The sequence below is a fragment of the Mastigoproctus giganteus genome, chromosome 14 (assembly GCF_048544385.1).
Source record: "Mastigoproctus giganteus isolate SK-2022 chromosome 14, ASM4854438v1, whole genome shotgun sequence".
NCBI lineage: Eukaryota > Metazoa > Arthropoda > Arachnida > Uropygi > Thelyphonidae > Mastigoproctus > Mastigoproctus giganteus.
Window position 1 is genome coordinate 73,674,822 of NC_143588.1, and position 13,230 is coordinate 73,688,051.

The 13,230-nt window shown below is 42.6% G+C and overlaps 2 pseudogenes; both read right to left on the reverse strand.

The window, feature by feature from the left end:
- The window catches only part of LOC150075244 (acetylcholinesterase-1 pseudogene), a 35,485-nt pseudogene extending 25,697 nt beyond the window's left edge, over nucleotides 1-9,788 (reverse strand).
- A 2,133-nt stretch (nucleotides 9,789-11,921) lies between these two features.
- The window catches only part of LOC150075245 (acetylcholinesterase-1 pseudogene), a 53,164-nt pseudogene continuing 51,855 nt past the window's right edge, over nucleotides 11,922-13,230 (reverse strand).

Sequence of the window (13,230 nt, forward strand, 5' to 3'; positions counted from 1 at the left end):
ATTATACAAGGAGCGAGGGAATGATACCAGCAGTGGGGAACATGGATTGCAAAGTAGCAACACATACGACATACCCGATATTCTTCCTGATGAGGTAGAACATGCATTGAAGAAAATGAAGAATCAGAAAGCCCCGGGGGAAGATGTAGTTACTGCAGAGTTGTTAAAATTGGGAGGAAGAGACATAACACAAAAACTGGCAAGGCTCTTCACAAAGTGCATTAGAAAAGGTGCTATGCCTAAGCAGTGGAATAATGCAATCATAGTTTTGCTGCATAAGAAAGGAGATAAATCAGAAATTATAGACCAATTAGCTTGTTATCCCATATCTACAAGTTGTTCACAAGGGTCATTACTAACAGATTAGAAAGAATACTTGATGAGAATCAACCAAAAGAGCAAGCTGGCTTTAGGACAGGATTCTCAACTATGGATCACCTTCACGTAATATCACAGCTAGTGGAGAAAGCAAATGAATAGCAGTGGAATAATGCAATCATAGTTTTGCTGCATAAGAAAGGAGATAAATCAGAAATTATAGACCAATTAGCTTGTTATCCCATATCTACAAGTTGTTCACAAGGGTCATTACTAACAGATTAGAAAGAATACTTGATGAGAATCAACCAAAAGAGCAAGCTGGCTTTAGGACAGGATTCTCAACTATGGATCACCTTCACGTAATATCACAGCTAGTGGAGAAAGCAAATGAATATAAAACACCATTATGCCTGGCATTTGTGGATTATGAAAAGGCATTTGACTCCATACAGCATAAGGCAATGTTTCGGGCACTGGAAAGACAAGGCATAGATACCCCATATACAGGGTGTTTCAGTTAAACGTTTCAGAACTTCTAAGAGGGGTAGGGTACATCCTGACAACTCGAAATCATATAGCAATGTGGGTTCGGAAATGCTTTCCTGAAGCGGTGTTGTACACAGAAACACCATAAAAAGAAAAGAGACCGTAAGTGAGAAATCGTTTTAATAATACATGAAAAGAAGCAAAAGGTACATGGATTAAAGTAAGTGTTCGAAGTTTCTTCCACGGGCTACAATGCACGCCTCACATCTCCGACGCATGGACATCCGAACATTCTGGAATACTCCAGGCGAATTTCGAATTTCTTCGGCAGCTACTGCGATTCTTGCAACCAGCTCCTCAGCATTGTCAACAGGGGTGTCATAAACTAGCGATTTCATATGACCCCAGAAATAAAAATCAAGACATGATAGGTTGGGTGACCGAGCAGGCCAACGCACGGGACTACCACGTCCGATCCACTGTTGACCAAATGTGACATCCAGGTAGTTACGAACATCTCCGCTATAATGGGCAGGGGCTCCATCGTGTTGGAACCACATTGTCTGTTGCGTCGATGCAGAAACCTGTTCATCTCTCAAAAGTTGTGGCAATACTTGCTGCAGAAAGATCAAGTAGATAGGTCCGGTTAGACGACACGGTAACAGGTAAGGTCCGATGAGGTGATCTCCCATAATACCGGCCCATACATTGACCGAAAATCGAATCTGTGCTGCACGACGTCGTATTGCATGCGGGTTCTCGACCGCCCAGATATGGTCGTTATGCGTGTTGAAAATTCCTTCCCTTGTGAAGGATGCCTCATCGGAAAACAACACTTCAGCAGGAAAAAGGGGATTTGTAGCACAAATCCCCTTTTGCTTCTTTTCATGTATTATTAAAACGATTTCTCACTTACGGTCTCTTTTCTTTATGGTGCTTCTGTGTACAACACCGCTTCAGGAAAGCATTTCCGACCCCACATTGCTATATGATTTCGAGTTGTCAGGATGTACCCTACCCCTCTTAGAAGTTCTGAAACGTTTAACTGAAACACCCTGTATTATGATTTTGAAGAAAATATATGAGAGTGCTACATCCTTTATTAGACTAGACAAAGACAGTAGCAAATTTAAAATCGAGAAAGGAGTTCGACAAGGAGACACAATATCTCCGAAGCTGTTTACTGCTGCCCTTGAGGAAGCTTTCAGAAGATTAGACTGGTCCCAGAAAGGAGTCAATGTGAACGGAGAGTACCTAAACCATTTACGATTTGCAGATGACATTGTGGTCATAAGCCACGATCCCAAAGAATTAGAGGAAAATCTTAATCAGTTATGCACAGTTAGTAAGGATTTTGGACTAAAGATGAATATGGCTAAAACAAAAGTAATGATGAACAAGTATGCCACGGAAAGGGAAATAATGATTGGAGGAGCAGTAATTGAAAAGGTGGAGTCATATACTTATCTGGGACAAGTTATTAGCTGTAATAAAGATAAATGGCTGGAAGTCAAGAGAGGAATAAATTTTGGATGGATAGCATTCAAGAAATATAGTCACATACTGAAGAGCAATACCCCAGTTTGTCTGAAACGTAAAATAATGAACCAATTTATACTCCCCACCACGACTTATGGAAGTGAAACTTGGGCACTCACCAAAAGAATGGAAGAGAAGCTGAGAACTACACCAAAAGAATGGAAGAGAAGCTGAGAACTACACCAAAAGAATGGAAGAGAAGCTGAGAACTACACAGCGAAGAATGGAACGAATCTTATTGGGAATCAGACTGTTAGATAAGAAGAGAAACACATGGATTAGACAGGAAACTCAAGTAAAGGACATTCTTATCAAAACTAAAGAACTAAAATGGTCTTGGGAAGGACACATAGCTCGAAGACATGATGACAGATGGACTAAGAAAATAACAGAATGGTACCCAAGAGGAGCTAGAAGAAAACCTGGAAGACAAAGGCGAAGATGGATAGCTGAAATTCATGAGTTTGTGGGTAGTAAATTGGATGGCCAGTGCTCAAAACAGAAGGAACTGGAACGTTGCTGGAGAGGCTTTCATCCTGCAGTAGATTGAAAATGGCTGATGATGAAGTCTTCTCTCTGAAGATGTGAATAACCATCTTCCCCTACAATTATACACGAAGTCATGTCCCACGTATTCGGATGCTCCCATTTCTCAATGTGATTATGGAATCTCCCTGTTTCAGTTCTAGCGCCATACCCCTCGACGTGGGCACCTGTACGTGGTGAGGGGACCTCCCAGTGACGCTGCTGGACTTCCAGACTAGCATCACTGGGATCCAACGCCCACAGCCTAGGTTCCGGGCTTACATCAATGGAATCCGGCGTGTTTGCCGTGCGCTGCGACCCGTGGAAATTCGGAAAGGGGGATCCTGGTGGTTGAGGGGCCCAGCTTCAATACACCACTTTGGCCCCTGCTTCGACAAGACGGGTGGTCCTGAAAGGCCCGGCTAGGATCAATCGGCTAGTAGGTTCGCCTGCGAGGGTCAACCGTGTCAAAGCCATGCCCCTACCCTCATGGTCCGAGGGACAGGATTCAGGCTGGCGGCGGTGCGGGTATGGTGTCTGGGTAGCCCTGGCGTCCCACTCCCGAGCGCATTTATTGCATGCCGGGTAGTGGGCGTCCCTTTGGGCTCCGTGGTGGGTGGGGAGCCCGGGCACTGAACCACTTAAAAAAACTCATGAATCCTGATAAACTTACTTCTTCAGGGTCCCCAACCCGGTCCCTATCTGAAAACATAGACAATGATCCAGATAGCATTATTGCTAAAAAAAGGCAGCGAACTGAAGTACCATCAGGGCCTGTTCCAAGTTTCCTAATCATACATTCCACCGGAGAAAAACCAATTGGTAAAATGTCGCCCTTTTTTATCCAAAAAGGGTTGGATGGGTTAGCAGGTTCACCCAAGTCAGTTAAGAGGCTCCGTTCTGGAGACCTCTTAATTGAAACTAAAAATGACAGGCAATCAGAACACCTACTCCGAACAACATCAATCGGAGGAATCCCTATAACAGTGACACCACACAGAACACTCAATTCATCTAGAGGTGTCATTTCGGAGTGGGACCTTCTCGACGTATACGAGGAGGAAATCTGCTCCGAATTGAAACCACAGGGAGTCATTGCCGTCAAGAGAATCACTGCGCGAAGGGATGGAAAAATTGTTAAAACCAGGAGCGTTATCCTGACTTTTAACACTCCTAAACCTCCTGATGAGATTAAAGCTGGATACATCAACTGTTCAGTGCGTCCATACATTCCGAACCCTTTACGGTGTTTCAAATGCCAGAAGTATGGACATTCTCAAATGGCCTGCCGTGGAGTCCTTGCATGCGCTCGATGCGGTGCAAAGGACCACGAAACAACAGCATGTTCAGCCGCAAAACCCAACTGTATTAACTGTGAAGGCGAACACCCGGCCTATTCACGAGCATGCCAGAGGTGGAAAGAAGAAAAAGAGATTCAACGGCTGAAGGCAGAGCTTAACATATCATACCAGGAGGCAAGGAAATCGGTCAAACCCCTAAATACCAACAGACCTACCTACGCCCAGAAGGTAGCAGGGAGATGTTCCGTCGGAACTCAGACGGACATGACCATTCCTCCAAAGGAGTCTTTCACTCCCATCGCGCGGTATCTATTAAGTTCTCAAAAACCTGCACAAAAGGACCAATCAGCTGCCACTCCTATATCGGTACCTCCTAATGCTCCACAAGTTCCAAAGGTAACTGCGAAAGAAAAGAATAAAAAAGGGGAAGTCCCCCCTAGTACCCAAGAAACGATGGATGTAGTGCAGAAGGAGGTACCCGAAGAGTCAGTCTTGGAACTCTTCGCGGAGGAGGAAATGGACACGGGACAGCGTCCATTCTTTCCCAAAAAGGACAAATCCAAGACTGATAAAAGTAAGCCCTCAGCACCTCGGAAGCCGCCTGATGGACCCACCAAGCCAAAATAATGGCTAAATTCCTACAATGGAATTGTCGTGGATTCCGGCGAAATATAGATGACATCAAGGCCCTCCTGCAAAAGCACGAGCCAGTTTGCTTTTGCTTGCAGGAGACATACCTAAAGGCAAATGACGATCCCACGATGCATAACACCACAATTTTTCGTAAGGATAGAATTGCGGAGGGTTCTGTGCATGGGGGAGTGGCTATCCTTGTGGGTAACCAGACCCCAGTGCAGCCCTTGCCAATTACAACTAGCATAGAAGCCGTCGCAATTCGCCTTACGGTGGGATTTTTATTAACCGTCTGCTCTATCTATTTGCCGCCTGGAACTGACATCTCCCAGGCAGACCTTGATGATCTTCTATCGCAGCTGCCTCCCCCTTTCTTACTTCTCGGGGATTTTAACGGACATAACACCCTGTGGGGTAGTGCTAACATCAATGGAAGGGGACGAGTCATTGAGCGTATGCTCAATGACAATGACCTTTCCCTTCTAAATACTGGAAGAAACACCTTTTTCCACATGCCTACCCGTACCTTTTCTGCCATTGATCTCTCTATCTGCTCCCCTTCTCTACTCCCTTCACTCACTTGGGAAGTGGAGGAGAATCCATACGGAAGCGATCACTTCCCCGTGATAACCTTGTCACACAGTGGGAGACCATGTCTTCCTTTCAGGTTACCACGGTGGAAGATTGATCAGGCTGACTGGACTGCCTTCCAACATCAGGCAAATTTTGATCTTTGCACAGTCAGTCAAGAGCCGATCAATGACGCAGTAAAGTACATCACAGAAATCATCGTCCAAGCAGCTGCCAATGCTGTCCCAAAAACATCAGCCCGGTTTCCACCATTTCCCAAACCTTGGTGGAATTCAGAATGCACAGCAGCAAAAAAGGCTCAAAACAAAGCGTGGGGGATATTTCGCCGATATCCTACCACGAACAACCTTATAGCCTTCAAACGTGGACGAGCCAAAGCACGCTACATCCGTCGTCAGAGTCAAAAGGAATCGTGGATCCGTTTTACATCATCTATTAACCAGTCTACCAACTCTAAGGTAGTCTGGGATAAAATCCGGAAGATGAAGGGAAAATATACATCCCACCCTTCTTCAATCCTAGATTATAATGGATGCGCTATTGCAGATCCAACTGCAATAGCTAATTCTCTTGGGGAAACATTCTCTAACATCTCTGCAACATCTTCGTATTCCCCAGAGTTCCTGGTCCTGAAATATAAAATCGAAAAACAGGCACTCAGCTTTAAATCTAAAAGCATTTATCCCTACAACGGGGATTTCACTATTCAGGAACTGGAAAGAGCCCTCGCTCTTTCCAAAGCAAGTGCCGTTGGGCCAGATGGCATCCATTATGATATGATTAAACATCTATCACCAAAATCTATGGATTGTCTGCTCCTTCTGTATAACAGAATCTTTACTGAAGGGCAGTTTCCGGATTCCTGGCGAAAGGCAATCGTTCTTGCCTTCCCTAAGCCAGGAAAGGATCCAAAACTCACCACCAACTATCGTCCTATTGCTCTGACTAGCTGTCTGTGCAAAATCCTGGAGAGAATGGTTAATTCTCGCTTAATATGGTATCTCGAGGCAAATGACCTTCTCTCCAATATCCAGTGCGGCTTCCGAAGGAACCGGTCCACTTTGGACCATCTTATTAGATTGGAAGCATCCATCCGGGATGCTTTCCTAAAACGCGAACACTTGGTGTCGGTGTTCTTTGACTTGGAAAAAGCGTATGACACAACTTGGAGATTTGGCATTTTAAAAGATTTACGTAACCTAGGCCTTAGAGGGCATCTCCCCTTTTTTATTCAAAACTTTCTCGCCAAACGATCGTTCCAAGTTCGTGTGGGATCCTCACTCTCTCGCTCCTTTAACCAAGAGGAGGGAGTACCACAAGGATCAGTATTAAGTGTCACGCTTTTTGCCATAAAAATAAATTCCATCACAGAACAACTTCCTCCAACTGTAAACAGTGCCCTCCATGTTGATGACTTTAGCATTTTTTGCCAGTCTTGCAACATGAGGGTTATTGAAAGACAACTGCAGAAAGCCATCGATAGTCTGAATTCCTGGGCACTTGCTAATGGCTTCAGGTTCTCGCCGGAGAAGACCGTTTGCGTACACTTTTGTCGCAAGCGTAATCTTCATCCTGAACCTGAATTAAGGCTCGGACAAAATGCAATTCCAGTAGCAGCGAACACAAAATTCTTGGGACTCATATTCGATAAAAAACTAACTTTTTTGGATCACATTCGTCAACTCCGCACCAAGTGCACACTTGGACTTAATATTCTCCGCTCGCTCTCCTCTACATCTTGGGGAGCAGACCGATGTACCATTCTTCGGCTTTACCGTGCACTAGTGCGATCCAAACTAGATTATGGGTCCCAGGTATATTCCTCAGCCCGAGACAGTGTCCTGCGGTGGCTGGACCCCGTCCATCATCAGGCTATACGCATCGCTACTGGAGCATTTCGAACATCTCCAGTCCAGAGCTTATACGTCGAAGCAAACGAACCACCGTTATCACTTCGACGTAAGCAGTTGTCTCTAAAATACGCCTTAAAACTGAAATCCCTGCCAGACCATCCTACGTGGCCATTCGTTTTTGAGCCACGGTGGGAAAATTTATACAATACTCGAAAGACTGCCAATCGTCCTTTTGGTATTCGTTTCCAAGAGCTACTCAAAGAACTTAATATCAAGGTAGACAAGGTTGCCCAAACATCAAAGCAACCCTTTCCACCCTGGCATGCTCGTGTCCCGGCATGTGACTTGTCGCTTAGAAACTGGGGAAAGTCGGACACTCCATCCAGTGTCTACCTGCAGCTTCATTCAGCACACCGAACTGAATATTCTGACTTCGCGCCAGTCTACACAGACGGTTCGAAGTCGGAATCATATGTGGGATCTGCTGCTGTCTTTACAGACAGCACTATATCAGAGCAGATTCCCTCTGAATGCAGCATATTTACTGCAGAGCTGCACGCAATTGAGTTAGCCTTGGATCAAATTAGTAAATGCCAATACCAACGGTTCATCTTATATTCCGACTCTCTTAGCATGTTACAGGCTTTAATATCTGTGAGATATAATCCTCATCCAGTTCTGTCTAGCATCCAGCAGAAGATTCACGTTCTCCATGAACGCGAATATGACATCCGCTTCTGCTGGATTCCCAGCCACATTGGGATTAGGGGAAATGATTTGGCTGACTCCGCAGCCAAATCAGCAGTTCCCAATAATAACCGCTGCCTGTTAGTCCCCTATACAGACTACAGGCAAATAGTACATCAAAAGGTACATTCCCAATGGCAGGATTCGTGGAATAGACAGACTGCGAATAAATTATATCGTATAAAGCCTGTAATTGAACCGTGGCAGTCTAGTCTGCGCAGGAATCGTAAGGAGGAAGTTGTTCTAGCTCGTCTCCGCATAGGACACAGTCATCTTACACATTCTTTTCTGCTGAGGGCAGGTGACTGTCCTATGTGCGAGAACTGTGACACCATTTTATCTATTTATCACATTTTAACCGTATGTCCATGTTTTACCCCTGAACGTGATTTTTATTTTACCGCTTTTAGTCGTCTGGCTGAGCCTTATACACTCAGCCAGATTTTATCCGACAATGACCACGTGTCTGCTGTTTTTAGCTTTTGAAAATCAATAAACGTTTTTGCTTATATATAAAATTTACATTTTATTGTGATTTTCTGTTTTTTATACATTTGTTAAATTTTTTGACATAGTGACCTAACTAATTAGGTCACTGAAAGTTTACTCTTTTATACATGACCTGGTCTTGGCGCATTATAGCCCAAGTTGCTTATGCGCCATTAAAACCCAAATCAAATCAAATCAAATCTAGCGCCATATGAAACTGCCTTTCTAAATTAACCGATTAGGCCTTGTATTATCCGGAAGGTCTTATTTGATATATGATTCGGGAAGTTTTCTACATACAAATCCTGCCTCGGCTGCGTTGCCTCTAGCAAATCCATGAGATGTCTGTTAACCCCTGGATGTGATTGAGCCCCCATTACCACAACAAATGCAGTATCAGAATGTTAACGTTTCTGTGGCAAGCTTTCTGTTTCACACTTCAAGAAAGGTCACTGTCCCACGCACTCTTTCGTCGAAGTTCCGAAAGAAAGCACTCGAAGAGCAGCATGGTGACAGGACACTGGTCAGCAGTGTCCAATGAAGAATTTAAGATTAAAAATATTTTACTGTAGGAGTAAATTGAGTCGTGGTCGTCACAATTTGTGTACTGAAGCATACAAATTGTGACGACCACGATAGCAATGTCTGTACCCCTTGCAACAGCTTCAGTCAATCTACTCTAAGTGTTTTCATTGTTCAGGAGTCTTGAACCATTTAAACTGTTTCACGCTACATTATTTAGAAAGCTGGTTATCGCAACAGAAAACTTTAATTAAGAGCTACTCTATCCATAGATTATTTCATTCTACCAAGAACATTTATCCACTGTCTCATCGGGTAAAACTTCACCCAATAAGGCTTGGACCGGTAGAATTGTCTATATAAACGTTTTTACAATTTCTGCAAGAAAGACACTTTCGTCTATTTTTCCATTGCACTTATATTTTCATATGTGATTAGAAAAATAATTATTTCTAAAAACAGCGCAAAAATAAGAAAATTGGGGAGATGAAAGAAGATATTAGTTAACGTTAGCCTACTGTACGTTATAATTCTCAAAATACGTAGGAAGAAAAGTTCTTCCTGAAAGGGAATTTCAGTGAATAGTGAAAAACGTTGGCTGTGTGAGTTAAGTGGGACAGTAAAAGGATGTTTACTGCTTTCGGAGTGTCTTGGAAGAGAGCCAAATTAGAAGCCAATTCAGAAGAATTGTGCCCATGGAAGTATCTATAGAAAGCCTGCAGCAGAAACATACCCTCAACGGAGAGGATCTATTAGACGCTGCTGGTCCTCCAATAAGCATCACGAGGACCCAATCTTGCAAGCCAACACAACAGGAAATCCAGCCTGTTGGCCTTGCGCTACAGTCAATACAAAATTGACCCTTGCCGGGTTTGTATGCCAGGGTCACCCGTGTCAATACAAACTTATTCTCATGGGGCAGGATTCAGACTAGCGGCAGGCAGACAATGTTTGAGTAGGCATCTTGGTGAGAGATCCCTTGACCCTGCAAATGTTACTTCGGCAAAAAGACAAAACTGAAGCCATATCGGCTCCAAAACCTGATAATACACTATACAAGCGAGTAAACTATAGGAAAATTTTCTCCTTTATCCAAAAGTGTTTGCAGACTCTTCTAAATCAATAAATTAACTTCTATCAGGAGCCATCCTTGTAGAAAGCAGAAGTGACGGACATTCAGAACATCTCCTCCTGTCACATCTATCGGGTGAATGCCTATCACAGTTATCCCCTAAGACACTTAACTCATCCCGTGGTGTCATTGCCGATTAGGATCTCATGCAAGTGTCAGAAGCAATCTTAATTAATCCCAAGAATTAACATCTACGAAACTAATCTTCGTACGTAGGGTTGGGAAACTGCACACTAGAAATATCATCCTTACCATTAACTCAGCAGTCTCCTGTTGAGATCAAAACTCTCATGTCTGTTAAGGGGCTTGAAGTGCCAAAAATATGGACACTCACAAATGGCCTGTCATTGAGCTCTTGAATCAGCTCGCCGTGGTGCAAAGGACTATGAAACCACATGTTAATCTACAAAATCATTATGCATTAAATGCCAAGGAGAGCGCCCTGTTTATTCTAGAGCATGCCAGAGGTGGAAAGAAAAAAAAAAAAAAATCAGATTTAAGGCAGAATTCAACATGTATCAGGAGGCAGGAATAGCGGTGACTCCAATGAATGCAAATAAAGCAATCTACGCTCAAAATAGCAGGGAGATGTTCCAGCGAAGCTCACACGGACTATACCACCTAAAGATTCATTTACTCCCATCGTATGCCAAGTTCAATAAAACTGCAGCAAAGGATCAATTGGCTGCCATTCCTATATCCGAACCGCCTAATACTCCACCAGTAAAAATTTGCAACTTGAGATTTTTGTTTGGTCACCTGTACTGAAACATATAGAGGAGTGTTATTAACCTGCAGCCGGGAAAGCCCATATTATCATATCAATGATTTATTCCTTCTTGAAGATGGGAATTGTAAAACCTCATCGATTGTTGTGTCCACATCACCTAAAAAATGTATATTTTGCAAGGATTCAAAGACAAGCAACCCACATGACGGCAAATGGGCAACCGCACGAGGAAAGACTTCGATTGTAGTGGACTACAGCCTTTGAGAACAAGACACCTTTTGGGAACCCGACTGCAATCTATATGCCTTTGAAAGGGGGCAGTAAAATGAAATTAACTGGTTTACAGGATCCCAGAACTAGGAACGACAAATGGGAGATTTGAGTGGGGAAGGAGATTTAGATTGATGGCAAGAGTTGAAGAAATTCAAAGGTCAATTAGATAATTATTTTCGGGACATTAGTCTATTTTCAAAAATATTTTCTCTCCTCTCCCAAACCGGGTGTAGCAACAGCTTGTGGGTTCCTAATTGTGGCCAACACTAATAAACAAAGATTCCTATAAAGAATGAACAAGTTAATGTTTGCAACAATTTATTTTAAGTGAAGTCTTCTTTGGATATACATGCAATATATATTATAAAAAGTTAATCGCATTTGTGCATGTTATTTATGAACTTACATTAAATAATTTCCAAGGATCTTATTGCTTCAGTTCAATGTTTTAGAGCTGTCCCATAATTAATGTCAGCTTTATAACAAAATTAATGTAATTTAAAATTATAATCTATGTATAGCAGAAATAATTCTTCGGTTTTTCTATAAAAAACTCTAAGATGTTTATGGTTCACGGGTGACAATATTAAGGAGGACTTTAAGATGGAGCGAGGCCCCTTGTAATGCGAAGCTGAAGGTAATAAGACGAATTTTTTATCGTCCTGTTCAAAATGGTGGACGATTCAAACTGTGATAAGTGCAAAACAATCATTCCTTTGAAGAATAGCCAAAATTCATGATCTTTCCAAGCAGCCATCGACCATCGCATTTGAATGAGATCACTTCGATGGAACAAAATATTTCCTTAAGAAGTTGCACTCTTCTTGACGAGGACCAATTCCAATGTAGTTGGGTTTCGTATTCAATTCTACGTACCTAGGATCAGCTCGACTGTATTTAGGCCAAGATTCATTTTCTCCGAGCATCGGTTTACTGAAATGTTAAAAACCAATCAATAAAATACAAATGCTATGTTTATTAATAAACTCTGGAGGCTTAATGCTTAAATAGAAAATAAATTCAATTGTTATAATATGAAACTGGAAAATCATTTCTACAAGTTACAAATACTCAAGCGGTTCAAAACTGGGTCTAACAGTTTTCTTTCAGCTATACTTCTGCCTTACAAAAACGCCACGCTGTGCAGAAGACCTAGATTTAAAGATAATATTTTTTCATAGTTGTCAAGTTAGCCTTGAGTGACGGTTGCACATCTCTCCTTCTCTAACCCATTTTTTTACTCTAGTAAAAGATACTAACAGCCATAAACAACAGCAGCTACACCCAGTGCACATAGATTTAGCTGCTTTCGAGTTTCCTTGGAGCACCATACACGTGAATTTGGTCAACGAATTGGAAATCGATATAACGCTTAAGATTTCACCAAGGAAGCTGAATCGATTATCCTTAAAGTAATTGATTTTTGAGCGAAACGAATCCACCGTACGGAGTTCATTACGCGTTTATATCCACCAAGCCATCTCGCAGGTTAAGGAAAGATCTAGTGGAAGAGTATTCGATCTTTGACAAGGTACGATGGGTTGTACATTCTGATATACCTTTTAGTTACCACTGAAGGAAACAATCTGATAATTGCTCCAAGCAGAAAGAAATCGGCTGATAATATTCGTCAAGTGAATATTCTTCCTAAATAGCGCTGATAGACATCGGGCATCCAGCCAACGGAAACCATCTTTTTCAATGCAGTCAGTATTGGTCTTTTTGTTCTAGAACCCGTGTTGGGAAAAACAGTCCAATTGATTCATTGTTTGGTTTCATTAGGCTGTGGTGGATGTGTGATCATGTAAGGGATCTTTTGGCACATAAGATCCTCTTAGCTCAACGTACGAATGCCATGAACTATCTGACCAGGTATTGAACGCACAGGTGCCTTCCGAAATGCTCGGTTTATCTACTACGAGGGTCAGTTGTTTTTCATAGTCATCAGAATGACTTCATAATATTCACTGGTCTGAATGGGTTGTTTGCGTTTAGGGAACGCAAACTGGGAATATGGTAATTCTTGATAATTGTTCAGTACATCCTGTTGCTTTTTTTGCCACCTACCCACGAGTAGGATTCAGTTAA